Source organism: Carassius carassius, chromosome 16, assembly GCF_963082965.1.
Source record: "Carassius carassius chromosome 16, fCarCar2.1, whole genome shotgun sequence".
Classification (NCBI taxonomy): Eukaryota; Metazoa; Chordata; class Actinopteri; order Cypriniformes; family Cyprinidae; genus Carassius; species Carassius carassius.
In genome coordinates, this window is record NC_081770.1 from 1,368,987 (window position 1) to 1,388,794 (window position 19,808).

Sequence of the window (19,808 nt, forward strand, 5' to 3'; positions counted from 1 at the left end):
CAACTAAACTGTGCTGACATTTATCATCAAAACAACAGCAGCTGCAGCATCTCATCTTTCATGTTTGATAATTTTCAACAACAAATTGTGTACCTGGCTGAATAAGTGTAATAATATAATATAGTTTATACTACAGGGCCACTGAATGCTTGAATCTGATTGGCTGACAAACATTATTTTCTGGGAAACGCACGGTGAACGTAGTTCCAGGCAGCTCTCTTAACCTCATTACAGTTCATATCACTTCACATATAGTAAAGCTGTTATAACAGAAGTTACAGGACTAACAAAAACAACAACATGACAGATGATTTTCTGAAAGTAAACACACATGACATTTCTCATTAGCGAGGTAATAACAGCTGTTTAGAGACACTGCTGAAGAACACTGTTGAGGGAAGCACAGAGGAAGCCTAATTCACACAAGCTCTCTCTCTCTCTCTCTCTCTCTCTCTCTCTCTCTCCCTCTCTATCTCTCTCTCTCTCTGTGTGTCTCTGTCTTTCTCCCTCTCTTTTTAATAACTTCATTAATAACTGCATTAGAATGCTATCAAAGGCTCAAGCCTCCATTACCAGCTTTAAAATCATGTTTTGGATCCAGCAAAAGAGGCATTGGATGAGATGCGGAAGAAATAATCCTACTCACAACAGTGATTTAAGTACAAAAACCAGATGAATCCCTTTAAATCTATCATCTGATTGATGTCTTTAGGTGTGGCAACCGCAGTATAAGCTAAATAATTGACTCGAGGCCGTTCAATTATTAGAAAAATATAATATAAATAACTCAAATGTGTATAATTTATTCAGCATTATTTCATGAGGTCTCACCTCAGTGTGTTGAGTTGACAGTTTGGATCCTGTAGTAAATCACTGAGCAGCTTCACTCCTGATTCTCCAGGATCATTTCCTGTGAGATCCAGCTCTATCAGGTGTGAAGGGTTTGATCTCAGAGCTGAAGACAGAGCTTTATAACCTTCTTCACTGATACTGCAGTCTGAAAGCCTATTAGAAAAGATGTTATTCTTCATTAACACACATAATGTCACACAAGTACATGTTCTAGAATGAAGAAAATAAAAATATGCACTACAGAAATTTTTGCCTGAATTGACTTTTCACAGTAAAGCTGGGTAAAGTTATATATTGGTGAATGTAATCTGCAATTCTTGCATTTTAATTTCCTACAATTATGACCTACAGTTGCAATAAAAATTACTCAGTCCCTCAGAGACTGCAGTACTTTACAAATACAAGCTTTTCTGAAGATCCAGGATAAAATAAAAAAATGCTGATGCATATTAAAAAAAGAGATATTGTCAATATAATGTAACATTTGAGTCATAAGATTTTATAATAACAAAATTATGTAACTTTATTATAACCTTCTTCAGTGATACTGCAATCTGAAAGTCTTCAGAAAGACTAAATAAATAAATCACATTAAAAACATTTATTACACCATTAGGATATTAACATTTCCCATCATCTCCAAAAATCAATCTGTTTGTCAATATTTTATAAATGCATCTACACCAACACAAAAATTTCACATTACTGACCCATTCCTTGTGACACAGGATCAGTTTACAGACCAGCTGGAGCTTTACATTGATTCATGTTTAGATTAACCAAATTCAGACCTGAGTATCTGTAGTGTCTGTGAATTTCTCAGCAGACTGGAGATTTCTGTCACTCCAGAGTCTCCTATTTGATTCCTGCTCAGATCCAGCTCTCTGAGGTTTGATTTAAACGCTGATGCCAGAGCAGCACAACCTTCATCTGTAATACTGATGCAGTTTAACCTGTAGAAGACAGAACACAACTAATTAAGATATATACATACAATTACACAAATAGCTGCTTTAGCTACTAATTTTAGCTACTAATCCCATTTCTGACACATACTTTGTGGGGAAGTCGTGGCCTAGTGGTTAGAGGGTTTGTTTCCTAACCCTAGGGTTGTGGGTTTGAGTCTCAAGCCGGCAATGCCATGACCGAGGAGTCTTGAGCAAGGCACTGAACCCCAAACTGCTCCTCGGGCACCGCAGCATAAATGATGCTCACTGCTCCGGGTGTGTGTTTACAGTGTGTGTGTTTGTGTGTGTGTGTGTGTGTGCGCACTTTGGATGGGTTAAATGCAGAACATGGATTCTGAGTATGGGTCACCATACTTGGGTGTATGTCATGTCACTTTTATCCACCAATATGAGATTTGCATGATAATCACACTGTGAAATTATTATTTTAATTTGATTATTACAATATTTTGCATTTTAAAGTACAGCACTTAAGCCTAAACCATACTTACAATGCTGTCCTAATTTCTTTACATTAAAATGTAAGGCTTTTATTTTAGTGGAAAACTGAACAGTGAACTTATGTTTGTGTTTAGTTCACAACAGGTGTATAAACACTTTGTTGTACAAATCTGATGAAATCTGTTAACATCATCTGCCAAAAAATATGGAAATTACAGGAGCGTACAATTTAGTGAACCTTCCTAATTCACGTTATGACCGAAAAATAACTTGCTCACCAGCATTTCTTTTAAATGAACTGCAATTCAGAACTTCTACTAGCCACAACAAAAATATCAGAAATAGATCAAGAGATTTAAGACATAAAATTACCAAAAACACATCTTAGATTAAAATACATTTCATATTAAATATTATTCTGAATTATTGAATGCTTTCAGTTTTACGACTTTTTGTTTGGAGATACAAATAAACAGAATAAAAACAATTCTTAACAAGAGGGTCCTCGCACCTCGGTGCTCGGGCCCTAATTACTTTCTTATAAAACAGCATTTATTTAGTTTTTATTTCCAAATATAGCTCAGTCCAAAATGAATGTTTAGTGGTAAACATGTTAAAGATTAACAGAGAGGCTGTCAGTTGATAAAGTGATCAGCTGTTTCCTCCCAAACATCTGTGTACTGAACTCACTGTTATCCTTTAAAAAAAGCCAAATCAAGGTCTTGTCTCCGGGAGCTCCAGAGACAAGCACTGTGACTCAGACATCTCACAGACGTTACACACCGGATGTGTCATCAGAACATGAAGGCTGACTTCTTCAGTGATCTTCAGAACATTATGAAAATAGCATTGTGACTGAAGGACAGAATCTGAAGCCAATGATAAGATATGCAAGTTTTTTTTCTTCTTTATTTTGTCAGTAATGCCACGTCAGAGAATTAGGTACACTTATTTATACACACCGTATTTCTGATTCTACTATAAAATATTTAAATACCCTAAAACGTTTGATTTGTTTAAAACAATAGACTGCTTTGGCCAGTGGAAAAGAGATCCACTCTATTCTAAAAAGATTTTCCGAGAAGTATTTTATACAATTTTGTTTTTACATTAATTTTGATACATTTATTTGAAAACAAGGCCAAGACAGTGAATGATTTTTAGCAATGTAAAGTACTATACAAATAGCACCTTTAGTAAGCATGTCATATTTTCCTATAAAGTCTTGTACCTTTGACGGTGTTAAACATGTTCATACGCATGGTTTTATAAATCTGAAAACTTTTGTGTGTATGCCAAATCTAGCTTTTGTGCGTAAGTACATTTTTAGGATGAAATCTAAAGAAAGTTTTATACATGAGGCCCCTGGCTTTTTTTTTTTCTTTCTCAGAATTACCAAACTCACAGTTGTTTAGGTAAACCAAGCTATAAAGTCTGAACTTAGGAGATATAAACTTGGATTTACAAGAAGAACTGTGAGATAAAATAGGTAGGCTAAATGTAATGTAAAGTGTTATTGGTTTAAATAGTATTTCATTCTTTAACTGTAAGTCTAATACAATGTCCCCTGTGTGAATATTATATAGACCTATTGTTAAAAATGCAACTTATGCTTTAAAAGTAGGGTAATTACAGCAGGTTTCATCCATAGTAAGTCCATTTAAACGTCTGCATTTAGCTTCAAATGGCATCTTTGATTATTACATTATTATTATACACAGGGCCGCATTAAGACTCTAAGGGGCCCCTGGGCTTTACCTCTTGAGGGGCCCTTCCAGGGCTCGACAATAAGGACTGCCCGATTGGCCGAGGCTAGTGTGAATGACGCTCGGGACAGTAAACGGAACGGTCACTTGCCCGATCGGGCCAGTGCTGTAGGGTGTGCGTTATATGTAGTCTATGATATCGTAATAGTTGATTTAACGATCTGATATTATCGAGTATGCAAAAACACACCCCTTCTGTGCACGCATGCACTACATGACGTAGTCTATTAGGTTAGATTTGTGCATGTGCTTTAGTCTTAATGCCTCAGAATTCAAATATGCCCCTGTATATATTTCGTATTTATATAATTTAATATTCATGTTAACCAATATTACACATAGAATGCTGGTTTTCTCCAAATATTAGCATGACTACAAATGTGATGGTTTTATTCAGCGTACAGTTTAATAAACAAGAACTTAATATCAAGTGACTTACATTTTAGACACTAAATCGTCTGTTTCGCTGTATTTCGCCAACGAAAATGGTTCCAAAGTCCACAGAATTGTTTTGCGTCTCTGAGCAACACTTCCTCAGTGAATCAGCCGCTTGAATGAATCGGTTGAATCTCAATGATTTGCTCATTAACAGTGATTCCCTGCCACCTACTAGCGGGTTTAATTTCAGGTTTAAAGTGTCTTCATTTTTTTTTATAATTTCACAGTATTTAACGTTTTGTATTTTCAACATTAAAAACATTTTTATGCATCTGTAACTGCTCTTGACTGATAAATTTTTAATAAAGTTTAATCTATTCTGTAGTTATACATTAGATTACAACTTCTGTACCTGAAAATCTCTCATTTAAACCTACATGAAAAACTTGAAAAGCACCATTTATTTCATTTGTTTTTTCTGTTGTATTTATTTATGCTATTACTCGTAATTTGATTATTTGTAACTATTTTATTACTTACTGTTTATTTGTCTAATAATATTTAAAATATAAATTAATCTAGTAGCTTTTGCTGTCATTAACCTATTATATTATTGAGGTTAAATGTAACAAAGACAATGAAAACAATATCTATGCTTATTTTATAGGCCCATTTTCTTGTCTTTTACTTTTATTAATTTTTTGTTGTGGGGCCAGTGAAAATTTTGTTGGGGCAAGTAAAAATTTGAATCACTGGCCCGACCGGGGTTGAGCCCTGCCTTCATCCACTGAAACTGCATAATTAATCGTTAAAGGTTATGGTTCCACCCCTTTAACTGTTAGGCCGTTTGTATCTATTACACGTTATCCCAACCAGGTGGCAACAAGTGACTGTTAAAAATGCATTTGTCATGGAATCATTTTCAATTTAACTCACTCTTCTTAATCACAAACCCTTTTATTTTACGTGAATAAATGGTATTAAAAACATCCAAATCTATAGTATACACTTCCATAATGTACTTAAAGACACCATGAATAGGAACTAAAATGTGCTTTTAATATACTTTTTTTTAAATACAGAGACAGTATATTAAAAGCACATTTTAGTTCATATTCAAGGTGTCTCAAAATAGCAGTTGAGTATACTTAGATGTTCTTAAGATTATCGTAGGAAGTACTAAAGAAGAATTTTAGTATATAAAGTAAAGAAAGTTAAGAGTATAAGGTGCACAAAAAATAGAACTTTAAGTACATTATGGAAGTGTACTTTTTCACTTGGGTATCACTATCAAGGAGTTAATTATTTTGATAGACTATCATATCTAGCTACTGCTGCCAGCCTGATAGTAAATCACAACCAACCTGTAAATGGCGTTAAAATATGATGTTAGTTTCTGGATTTTTTTTAACAAACTGTTCTGACGTTCTACTTTATCTTGTGCTGTTTTTCTTTTTTGCGAACCACTTTCGTATTTATGGCACGTCACATTAGATTAGCTATTAGTTATTGTCATCATTAGAATAGGCGGCAATTATCTTACAAAGAATTCAACGTAAGTATGTCACGTGAGTTTGATACAGGCCAATAACTGAATGCTTTCAGACAATGATGAATTTTATTGGATTTCAGACAATTAAATAATGCCCACTGTGACTGATGATTGCAGGGTTCATTGAGTGAGAGGGTTTGACTGACTCTTCTCGAGCAGGACTTGCAACGCGCACGTGCATTCAAAGCAAAGCGATAAAGCGTAATTTTAAAGGGACAGCCAACGAATTAGAAAATCTGATTACAATATTTTCCGGCATCATCGGGGCCCTCCCCCAGCCCAGGGCCCTGGGCTTAAGCCCAGGTAAGCCCGTGCATTAATGCGGCCCAGATTATACATTATTCTATAAATATTATTTCCATTCTGACATCCAGAAACACAACAACACATTTTTTATCTTATTCCGTTTACCCGTTAAGAACAAGTATACACAGCCTTGCTACTATTAGTGTTATCAGGGAGACCGTGCAACATTAGACAACTTCAAGCTGTCCAGTGTCCGTTGTAGACATTACCATCCATCAAGCAATTAACATTATTATTGCTAACATAGCAGACTAGGGGTGTCCCCGACTAAGGATTTTCATAGTCGAATCTGAATTTTTGAATCTTGCTGACATTCGACTAATAGTCTAATCATATGTTTGGGGGCGGGGCAAAATACAATGAGTCATGTCAGACATCCGACAGCCATAATTACTGATGTTAACACACAGGGAAAATGTGTAACAGATGCCTCACAGATACAAATGGGGTAAATAATGTTTTTATGTTTTGATCAAAAGATAGTTAACACTAAACGTCAGTGAAACCCTAATGTTCTGCATTTCTGTTTAGAGCTGTGTGCTGAAGATGACCAGTAGAGTGAGTATTTGATAGCAAGTTTTTAATCAATGGGATTAAACTCATAATTTCATGTAGAATACGCTTCGTTACTTATACAACATAACGTTAATATTAGGACTTATAGGCTATCTGCAAAAAGAGCCCGGATGCAAATGAACGTGTCTGCGCGGCTCTTAATGAACTCTTTTTGTGGACGCGTTCTTCATGCAACAATGTGCAGAAACACAGCAGCTAAACTCTAAAAATTCACAGCGTTTTAGTATAATGGTGTTCTCATTATAATGGTATGGGTGTGACAGTCCAGTCATAGTTATTAATAATCTGCATTGTAGTTTGACCTGCTCGCGCTGTGTGCTGAAGAGATATCACCATAGTACTAGGCTACAATGAAGTGCTTGAATCAAAACCACATGCATCTTATATCAGGTAAATAATATATCCAGGATATATATACACTGGCTGAAATGTTTTGAAAATCACTTGAACCCTACCTGTTTGGGGTCAACCCTATAGCAAACTAATCGAAAAATACATTGGCATCATCTGTATTAAAGAGAAATTAATTACTTCATATGCTGTTTAAGTGAATAAAATAGCCTTGACAGTCGATTTCCACAACTGTTGACTTTATTCTCTCTCACTGGTGTGGGTGTGTGTGTGTGTGTGTGTGTGTGTGTGTAGGTGATGCAGGATTGCTGGGTTGCTGGGTTTTTGCAACAAAACCCACCCAATTGCTACTCAATACTAGCACAATTAGGTTTCAAGGGGGGTTCCCCAGTAAAAATGTCATTCTGGGGGTAAAATACACATTTTCCTGTGGGGCTTCTCCGGTAAAATTTACATTCATAACATGTTATTGGGGTCGCTTCAACACAGAGAAACAGTGATAGGTAGCCCAGTTCCTCATGAAAATCACAAACTGAGCAACACTGAGGGGATTTAAAAGAGGAAAGCAGGCATTTGGATCAAAGCACTGTGAGGCAAAGGTGGGGGGGGGGACTCAAAACATTTATAAACTTATAACACATTTTTGCCCAGTTTGCATTGTTTTACTACTTACAAGGTTAAAGCAGAAAACTGTTATTTACAATACACATCATGCTGTTTAATCATATTTTTAGAGGGGACAACCAGGGATTGGGCAGCATATGCAGCGGTGCCCAAGGAGCAGTTGGGGGTTCAGATCTTGTTCAAGTGTCTCATCTCAGTCATGGTATTGAGGGTGAAAGAGAGCGCTGGTTATTCACTCACCCTACAGACAATTCCTACCAGATCTGAGACTCGAACCCGCAACTTTTGGGTTACAAGTCCAACTCTCTAACCGTTAGGCCATGACTACCCCCAGTACATTTTTTAATGGGAAACTTTGCGAGTTGTGTTGTAGTTAATAGCCACTGACAGATTTTGAGTGATGCCACCAGTGTTTGAACGCACACAGAAAACAATAGATATGAATTTTAAAGTCATGGTGCTTCTTCAGTGTGCTGATGCTTAATGTTGGAGGTTAGTGGTTGAAGAACCAGATTTATTAAAACTAACTCATGATCTGCTCACATGTAAATGCACTTCGCTCTTAAGCATGTGTTTTTAATTAAAATGCAGCCTTTTGTGACCACAATAACTCGTATCACAATGTCAAGCATATTTAGATTAATTGTGCAGTCCTGATAAGTGTAAAATATTTTCAAATCTATGAAACTGTGGTGGGTCACTAGAGTCTGGGTAAATAATGGGATAAACTTAAAATACTTACTTCAGCTTTTCCAGTCTACACTGTACATTTTCAAACAGAGTCAAGATGATCTTCATTCCTGGGTTTCCTAGTTTATTCTCACTCAGATCCAGCTCTGTCAGATTTGAAGGGTTTGAATTTAGAGCTGCAGCCAGAACATGACAACCTCCTTCTGTGATACAGTTGTTCTTCAGACTGCATAAAAAGAAAACACTTCAGTTTCAATCTGAATATTGACCAGGATGTTTTAGCTGACAGTTGACAAATACTGGTGATGGTGATGATGTTACCAAAGTCAAAAATAAAAGAAATGTTTTCAATCAGCAATCTCTTATACAAAACACACAAAAAACATCCAGTGGCAAGAATTAAAAAATGTCCTTGTAACACTGAAAAAATATGTCAATTTGTTGAGTTTACAGTGTTTATGCTGCAGTAGAGCAGCGATCTGATTCACTCGTGCAGAATATTGAGATCCAGTAATCTGTCTACTCATCTTGCCTAGATCTAGACTTTTAAAAAAAGTCATTTAAACACTTAAACATTTGCATTCAGAAATGCCTCCAATATAGTGACAAGACCTCCCATTATAAATCATGTGAATGTATAATGTCCTCACCCGAAATAGTGGAAAAAGAAAGCAGTACCAACTGAGAAGACATTCTGTGCACTCACTAAACATATCAGTGCGCTCTTTTTAAACATGTTTTCTGCACAGAGCATGGTTTGCAGAATCCTGCAGCAAAGCAAGATCAGTCATGACACTAAAGCTACATTTCAAATGACTTCCCAGATGCACGCAAAAAAAGGCATACCTTATTATTTTTCTCTTGTTTTAGTTTAAATAATCAAGATGCATTTACTATACAAGCAAAAATATATTTAATCTTGTTTCCTGGGGGGATAAACAAGACTAAATATCTTATCTAACTTGAACTATTAATTTATAAATGTAGTATTTGCAATTAAAGGACACAGGAAAGACGCAGCAGCACTTTCTTTTTGTAGTATAGCCATTCTAGCACTAGATTCTCTGCTGAAGCATGCTCAGAGTTGAGCTTATATTTACACCAATTCCTATGTTAAAGTACAAGTTGGAAGATCCCACACTTTGCATGAAACTATTCTTACGCACTCATTACACACACATCTGTGAATATGCACTGTTGATAAATGAGGGCCCTGGAATGTAGAGTTTATGCTGGAATTAAAGCCTGCAAATTTTCTAAATTTAAATTAACAAAACACTACAAAATTTACCTCAGTATCTCTAGTTTGCAGTTTATATTCTCCAGGCCAGTGCAGAGTAGCTTCACTCCTGAATCCTGCAGATTATTATTGTTCATGTTCAGCTCTTTCAGATTGGTATCTGATCCAAGAACTGAAGCCAGAGCTGGACAGCTTTTGTCTGTTAAGCCACAATCATTTAGCCTAAAGAGAAATAATTTAAATCACAGAGTTAGATACATGTAATACATTCATTAAATACAAAAAATAAATGTATACCAATACACTGCATATATATTAGAATTGTATTGATTCAAATTGATTCAAATAAAACTTAATAAAATATGTAAATGAATAATAGGCTTATATCATTAATGGCAATGAGTTATATATTTAAACGTGCTGCTCTATTATCTGGATGAGTGTCTTGAGGTGGAGAATTTGGAGGTTAATAATTTATCCATTGAGGTTATGCAAGAGTACATCTCCTTTATAGCAGAAGTTGTAGAAGTTAAACTGCATATTGGAGTAGAAATAACTATGGAACAATGTGTTTTATAATAGCATGATGTGCTTCTTCTGTAGCTAACTAAACAGCTTGTTTTGCTGAAAAGAGATATTTTTACATAAAACCCATGTAAATCTAATAAAACAGCATTGTACTGCAATGGACTGCAGTTTTTAAAGAAAAAAAAGTTCAAGAAATTGTTTTGACTTTACCCTAAAAGAGATATATACTTATAACTAGGGGTTATAACCATACGTTATAGTATCGCAATGTTTTCCGCAGCAATACAGATCTTTTAGTATACTATTTGGTAGAATTATAAAATCAATTTCTTCGCAATCAACTAGATGCTAGGGTTGAGTTTTTTTTTGCTGGTGAAGTCAGCTGGGTCACCTTCTGAAATAAAGATGACGGGATCGCGGAAAGTTATCAGATGGAGATGTGTAGTGTGTGAATGCTTCTGTGTGAATGCAAACACGTCCCGGGATTGATCCAGGGTTAGGGACCTAGTAACATTGACGGGTTCAGTCCCGGAACGAGCTCTGTTTGAACAAAAGTCAGAACTAATGCCGTAAAGGGTGTGTCGTAGTGATGACGCATGATATCACGTAACTCTTTTACCGGGTGTTTTGAAGGCAGATCCATGTTCGCTACTAAAAAAATTTGCAAATTGTAATGAAGCAGAGATCAGTTAGTTCCTCACTTTGTGCGCTGAAGCTGAGATCGTTCGCCATCTTAAGTGAAAGTTAACCTGCCTAGCGTTTTCGACTCGTACATTACACGTCACACCCTGATGTCACATGTCTTTACGGGACCATTAGGGGTTGTGTGTGAACGCATGCACATATTCCAGGTAATCACTGGTAGTGTGAAAGTGCAAAATCTAGCAACCCGGAAACAATTGCCGGGACACATTACCTGTGTATTTGCCGGAATCACAGTGTTAAATGGGCTAAAGGCTAATCACGCTGTCAAATCAGCATCTTGATATGCCACACCTGTGAGGAGGATGGATTATCTCAGAAAATAGAAAGAGAAGTGCTCACTAACACAGATTAAGACAGATTTGTGGACAATATTTGAGAGAAATAGGTATTTTGTGTACATAGAAAAAGTCTTAGATCTTTGAATTCAACTCATGAAAAATCAGGGCGAAAACAAAAGTGTTGCATTTATAATTTTGTTCAGTGTAGGTATGCACCGACATCTGCAAATTATCGAAGAGAAAAATGGCAAAAAATCTTGCTCCTGTTTGCAGTAGCGCTACTGTGCTGTAACATGGTATATCTGTACGCTGTGATCTGATAATAGTAACTTTGTAGGACTATAATTATTTATAGTCCAAAAAAATTTAAATTAATAAATCCAACAACTTATAACTGATTCTGTTACATTGAAGTGGATAAAAAAGTATTTATTGATAACTGATTATGTTACATTGAAGTGGATAAAAAAAGTATTTATTGATATTTAATATTAAGGTAACAGTTTACAATAAGGTTCAATTAATGTTTAACACAAACAAACAATGAACAATACATTACACGTATTTATTAGTCTTTCTTAAATTTAGTTAATGAGAATACAGTTGTTCATTGTTAGTTCATGTTTATTAAGAGTGCATTAATTGTTAACTAGCACAACTGTTGATTTTAATAATGAAATTAATATGAAAGGGTTATTTCAGGCAAAAATGAAAATTATAAAATAACAAAAATTACGACTTCACACTGTACGTCAACAGTCACAGCAGTCGCGCTCACAATAGAGCCGGAAGAGATGACGATGCTGAATAAAGTAATAATTTTTGTTATTTTTGGACCAAAACCTGTTTTCGATGCTTCAACAAATTTGACCCTATGATGTAACATGGACTTTCATGATGTTTTATTACCTTTCTGGACATTTATACATTTTCAATGGAGGCAATTTCTCATTTTTGGCTGAACTAACCCTTGAACTAAGATTAATAAATTCTTAGATTGCAAACTAAAGTATGTAACCTTGTGAACCTTATTGTAATGTTACCAATATTAACATAAATTCTGTCCAGGTTTATTGTGCTATTTTCAGGAAAAGTGTGGTTATTTTATTAGTTTGTGTTTTTTTTTATTCAGTATCATTAAAATTGAGTTAAATTTAAACAGTCTTACAAAATAAATGTCTATTATTTCATAAATTAATAAATAATCATTACAAAGCATTTTTGTTTTTCAGCCAAGTGCATCCAGAATTTTCGGTTTCCGTTTCTGCCCAGAATTTTTAATTTCGGTGCATCCCTAGATGTAAGACTACACGTTTAATTTAATTTAAATTTAACAGTAATTTACTTTCAAGAACTGACATATCACAATATAAATATCGCAATATAATCTCAGAATATCTCAATATATTGACACAAGTATCGTTATAATATCGTATCGTGAGGCCTCTGGTGATTCCCACCCCTACTTATAACTGGTGTATGGTTAATTATCCCTATAAATTGTGGTGTCCAAGCCTGCTATGTATCAATGTAGATTCATGTAATTTTAAGATGAAATCAAAACATGACAAGATATATTAAATAACTTACAGAGCTCTTTTGCAGGTTTTGATGACTACTGATAATCTAATGAGACACTCGTCTGATTTCTTGAATTTCTGAAGCTCAAACTCCTCCAGCTCCTCCTCTGATGTCAACAACACAAAGACCAAAGCAGACCACTGGGCAGGTGAAAGATCAGCAGATGAGAGACTTCCTTTGCTAAGGTGGGTCTGAATGTCTTTCACCAGAGTTTGGTCGTTCAGTTCATTCAGACAGTAGAACAGATTGATGGATCTCTCTGGAGACAGATTAGACTCCAATTTCTGCTTGATGTACCAAACTATTTCCTTTTTACTCTGCTCATTTCTATTTTTCTGTGTCAACAGACCCTGTAAGAGTCTCTGATTGGACTGGAGTGACAAACCAAGGAGGAAGCGAAGAAAAAGATCCAGGTGTCCATTATCCCTCTCTAGTGCCTTGTCCACTGCAGTCTTGAGCAAATCAATCATTTTTTCACTTTTATTTTCCTGTCCTGTAGAGCCTTGTTCAAACACATATTTCTTCTTCATGTCTAGAAACAGATGTGCATAAAGGGCTGCAATAAACTCTTGAATGCTCAAGTGAACGAAGCAGTACATGGTACCAAGAGTGATCCCTGTTTCCTCCTTAAAGATCTGGGTACACATGCCTGAGTACACTGATGCCTTATAGACGTCAATACCACAGGCTTCCAGATCTGTGTCATAGAAGATCACATTGTTTCTTTCCAGCTGATCAAACGCCAGTTTCCCCAGTGAAAAGATGGCATCTTTATCCCAGGAAACATCTGGTGTATGTTCTCCATCATACTTTCGTCTGCTCTGCTGGATCTGAAATCTGAGGAAGTGTGTGTACATTTGTGTCAGAGTCTTAGGAGTGTCTTCAGTATTTGACTCCTGCAGTGTTTTGGAGACATCATCAGCCTGATTGTTTTTCACAACATTATTTCTTTTCTCCTCTAAAATGTTCTGGAGAACAGTGGCTGAAATCCAGCAGAAGACTGGGATGTGGCACATGATAAAGAGACTCTTTGATTGTTTAACATGATCAATGATTTCTTTGGCCTGATTCTCATCCGTGAATCTTTTTCTGAAGTACTCCTCCTTTTGTGCATCATTGAATCCTCGTATCTCTGTCAGCCGGTCGATACAGTCAGGAGGAATCTTACTGGCAGCTGCTGGTCTGCTGGTGATCCAGATGAGAGCAGAAGGAAGCAGATTTCCCTTGATGAGGTTCATCAGGAGAACATCCAGAGAGGCTGGTGATGAAACATCAGACCACGTCTCATTATCCTTAAAGTTTACAGGAAGACGACATTCATCCAATCCATCAAGAATGAACAAGACTTTGAACTGATTTCTTCTCGTAAGGTTCAGTCCTTTTGTCTCTGGGAAAAACTGAGTTATAAGGTCCATCAAACTTAGTTTTTCTTGCTCCTTTAGGTTCATCTCTCTAAATGGAAGAGGAAATATGAAGCTGATATCTTGATTTTATTTTCCTTCGGCCCAATCCAGAACAAACTTCTGCACAGAGACTGATTTTCCGATGCCAGCAACTCCTTTTGTCAGTACAGTTCTGATCTGCTTGTCTTGTTCAGGTGCTTCAAACAAATGTTTGCACTCAACCTGTATCTCCTGTGATTCATGACGCCTGGAAGCAACTTCAATCTGTCTCACCTCATGTTCAGTATTGACCTGTTCACTACAACCCTGAGTGATATAGAGATCTGTGTAGATGTTCTTCAGAAGTGTAGAGTCTCCTTGCTTTGCAATTCCTTCAAACACACATTGATACTTCTTCTTTAGGCTACACTTTAGCTGATGAATGAAGAACAGCTCATCTAAACAGAAACAAAAATACAGATATTGTTTAATCTTATTTTCTCTCTACATTTATAAGTGACAGTCTGACAGATGATCAGAGTCTCTTACCTTCTAGAGTATCAGCAGCTTCATCTTGCTTCATCTCTCTCAGGAAGTAGAGCGTGAGATCAAGAGCTGCTTCTTTCATACTGCATCTGTTCTCATTAAAGTCCTTCACAAAGTATTCCATGTCCTCTTTTTGTAATATTTTCTTAAACATGTCCAGTTCATTTTTTAAAAATGTGATTATTTTCTTCTCAAGATCCTATAAACAAAGAACAAAAAAACAGGCAAAAGAACAAAATTAAACCAAATCCACATTCATTTGGTCCAAAATATATGATCCATAATTAAAAATATTTGTAAAAGAAACATTGTCCAATAACCAATTTATTTGTTATAAGTATAATAATTAAATATTATTTTCACCTGGAAGATTCCTAGGAGTTTGTCTGTGAAATTCTTGCGGTTCCTGTTAATCTGAAAGTCTGAGTCTAATGTCTCATAATGCAGACTGTCAAAATGGTGAATAAAATTAAATGTGGTTAAGGCAATATATTAAACAAATCTCTTGCTACTGTTTTTTTATCAAACACAAAGAGCAAACTTCAGCTGTTAATGCTGCAGTTATAAGTTAATTCTGTTAAAGAGAAGGTTCTACTCAAGTACAAATGTAAGTTTTTCTGTCCTATAAGGAAAAAACTATTGACACTAATAACAGAAAGATGGAAAGACATATTCATGTTTCTATGGTGTATTTATGCCTCGTTGCTGCTGCTTGTGTAATTGTATTACTGGAAAGAAGCTCCAGACTGAGTTCATTAAAAAGCAAAGCAGATATTGTTCTTTGATTTATGGTTTTATTTCATTTCTATCACAGATATCCCAGAGGAGAAATTAGCTAGTGCCATAACACAAAACACATGAAATACCTTTCAGTAGCTGATGGGGTTTCTTCACTGAACTCCGGTGGTTCATGTTTTGACCGGTCACTCTTCACAGACACAGAGCTGGACACATGTGATCCTGATCTTACACTGATGACACAAAGAACAGAGTCTCATTTGAAAAGGTTTAATGTTGTAAATGGTCATTTCTGTAGATAGATGGACACATTCATGTTTGATTGTCACATTCATTATTGAATTTATGCTCTCTAGTGTCTGTCTGTGTAACTGTATTACTGGAAAGAAGCTCTAGACACAGTCCAGTGAAGAAAGAAGCAGAAACTCTGTGATTTATTGTATTATTTACTTATTTTCTATCACAGATACCCTAGTGAAGACATTAGCTAATGCTATGTTTAACAAACCAAAATGAAATACCTTTCAGTAGCTGATGGTGTTTTCTCGCTGAATCTCGGTGGTTCAGGTTTAGACCAGTCACTCTTCACAGACACAGAGCTGGACACATGTGAGTCTGATCTTACACTATTGACAGAAAGAAGAGAGTGGGAACATTTTTAAAACATTTTTAAAACTTTAATACAATCAGTTTCATAAATTCGAGAAAAGAAACTACAATATATACTGCAATGTAAAAGAGAAAAGTATAAGTCCCCTTCCATCACAGTAGAGTCCAAGCTCTCTTCTGTCACATCAGTATCATCCTCATCTAACACACAAGCTTCATTTCTACCATTGTGCCACATTCAGCTTCATTCTCCTCAGTCTCAGTCGTCTCACTTCTCTCCCCTTCTTCATTTATATCTTCTCTTCTCTATATCTTCAACACTCTCACATCCTTTCATTATTTACAGCTTCAGCATCATTCACTTTCTCAGCACAGACACTTCTGATGTGGCCCTTCCATTATATCCACCAACTAATCAAAATCAGATTCATCTACATCATACTTCAAGACCATGTAAACCTGTCATCTAAAACAAATGACAGTGATTTACAGTCAAGCGGGATCTTTTTGATTTGGGACACTACTGTATCATGTCTTAATCTCTACAAGCAAGAGTTGATCTTTACTGAAAGCTGGAACACATCTCTTCTGACTTCATATCTACAGATTACACACCAGGGGTCTCATTTATAAATGTTGCGTGCACACAAAATAGGCACAGAAATTGCGTACAGATTTTTTTAACGCACATATCGGGATTTATAAAAAATAAAATTGGCGTAAATATGTACACACCGTACAAACATTATAAACCAGGCGTACAAACTTTTTCATGGAGTGAGAAAATTAATGAAGTAAACAATGACTTTAAACTCTGTTTTCATGTCGATATACACATTTACATTAAATATTCCACTCGCATTAAAAAAGATTAACACTGAAATTAGGCCTACATAATTTTACAAACAACAATTGCATAATTTCATTTACAATGAACCATTTTCCTGTGACATGTTATTTTTATTAAAGCAAGGAGTGCTATAGGTGCTCAATAATTAATCGTTAAACTAAACTACAGAGTCAGATCACATGTTATGAGAAGTATTTTAGCGAGAACAATGATGGATGATGTGCACTTCTATGTTATGGCGGTCACTGCTGGATTACTGTACAACCACAGCTGCACAGATCTGTTAATGTCGTGTAAAGTCGTCTCTACAACATTAAGAAAAATCCCACTATAATTGGAGAGATTTGTAAGATTTGCATGTTTCCTTTTTACAATACTTTGTCAGTGACGCGTCGAATCAGACAATACACTGCAATAAATATACGTTTATCGGTTTCCACTAAAATAGCTAAAATATGTTTATCTTATCAAAACTGCATTTATTTAATTTGAAATAATCTAAATTATTTGGCCAGTGTAAAAGAATGAGATCATCTAAAATATCTGAGAACTATTAGAAACCATTTTGCTTTTATGGATATTTTAATTTATATTTATTCTAAAACATAGCAAGGATACCATTTCCCTATGTCTCGGTGTTAAAAATTGTGTCACGTGCATGGGAATTCACATGTAAATGATATGCAGATGAGGTTATGAATAGTAAAACCAGGCGTTGTAAGCTCCATATATGGTGATTTTGGGGAGGAGACGAGGTGGAGATGCACGTACGCACAATCTTCCCCTGACTGGGATTTATAAAGAGATGTTTGTGCAGGTTCTGGCGTGCGCATGGTTTTATAAATCTGAAAACTTTTGGGCAAAATCTAGCTTTTATGCCTATGTAAAAATTTAGGATGAAATCTACGGAGAGTTTTATAAATGAGACCCCAGGGCTGTGCAGTGTTACATATATTGAACATGCTATGAAAAAAAAACATCAGTCTGTGTGATTAATAAATATACCACAGTAGCAATGCATGCCTGGGTTTGAGCCGGTTTACAAACCCGTTGTCCAGCAAAGTGAACATTTAATGATGTTTTTGCAACAAATTCATTTCATCACTCGAGTGTAACCAGTGCTTTAAGTGGGCCGGTACGCACCGGTACTCAGTACCGCCACTTCCAAATATAGCTCCTGAGCGTACCGCCACCTCTCCGTGCGCCCAGAACGTGCTTTTAGCGTACGCTCATTTGGACATCTGTTTTAATAGAGGTTTTAATCCTTTGCCAGCGCTGCCGCTTTTCAGAGCACCCTTCACAATGCAAGCTTCCTAATTCGTCCCACCGAGAGCAGAGACTACATTACCCTTACACCATTGAGTTTTACAAGTGAAAAGTGCATGCGTCGCTTTAGCCGCTGCCAGTGATAGTGGCTTTAGCCGCTGTCAGTGATAACTCAATGTGCCCGGATAGGGTGTGTGAATCGCGCAAACTCGGCTCGGTAAAAATTCAAATACAGTGAACAACACTTAATATGCTCTCCTGGCTTCAGACTCTGAGTACTACGTCATCACGGTCAGAATCAGATGACTCGCTGACTGACACCACACCAATCCTGAATGATATCGCTGCAGGTCAGACGCAAGCTAATGAAGTAATGCAGTAGCTCTTTCAGGTAGGGTGACCAGACGTCCCGAAATCTAAACTGTTGTCCTGAATCCCGAATCTGGCCCCAATTGTCCCGAAAATTAGACTAAAGCAAAATCTTGAGTAGTTATTGTCTGATAAACATTAAAAACTGTCTGCGGAGGTTGAGTCGTCCTGCAACCAGCCCCCGCCGGCTGCTCACTGGCTTCAGCATCTTTTTTCTAAGTTTTAAAAAATACCGTAAGCGGCTTGGCACGAATTTAGATATTCATTTATCTAATTAATCTATATGCACAAAGACAATAGAACCTTTTTGTCCCCTTTTTGTTTTAAAGCTTGATGAAGAGAGCGCAAGTTGCTGCAGCTGCGAGGAGGACAGTGATGCACGCGTACAGGAGTGATTGACAGTTCGTGGCACTGTGTACAAAAAATACTCCGCTACACAATTATTTCGTTATTTTCGTTTAAGCTTATTAGCAGTAGCGTTACAGAAAGGTCTGATTTACGCACTGTTACAACAGTCACTTTTTTTTTTTTTTTTTTACAATGACAATTGAAATAAAGACACATTACACATTGCTGCTATTTTTTATTAATTTGAAATGAAAGAATGAAAGAGAGATTAAAGTGAAGAAACTGAATACAAACAGTCTCTTTCCAGAGCTGAAAAATAAACAATGTTCTGACTGCTATATAAATATCTTTTTTGCTGTAGTATTAGTACCTGTTTTATTAATGCAATGATGCCCATCAAAGACAGACTTGTTATATGAGGCAAAATTAAGGAATTCAGTGTGTTATATTAAATAATTACAGACATGGCTTCAGTCAAAACACTGAGGTTCCTTCTGAAATTAGTTTGTGGATTATCTAACCTTAATATTATATTTATAGGCCTATCCATAATATTTGAGCCATTCAATGCTATGTGGCAATAAAAAGACTTAACATGTGTTCCCTGGGAATCGAGCCCACAACCTTGCTCTGCTAACACAATGCTCTACCACTTGAGCCACAATAAATTATTACTCATTTTAGTTCATTTAACACTTTACAGCAAATGATACTTCAGTTTGCAATGATTATTTTGACTCGCTTAAGTTACCATATTATTTACATTTTCTATCCACTAAATGTGCAACCTGAAACTAAAGTGAAAAACATTTTAATTCTGGGGTTGTACAGGATTTAAATATTCCTGTATATTAGACATTTAAC

At 36.1% G+C, this 19,808-nt stretch overlaps 1 pseudogene; it reads right to left on the reverse strand.

Moving 5' to 3' along the window:
* Window positions 1–344: 344 nt before the first annotated feature.
* The window catches only part of LOC132159281 (NLR family CARD domain-containing protein 3-like), a 19,851-nt pseudogene continuing 387 nt past the window's right edge, over window positions 345–19,808 (reverse strand).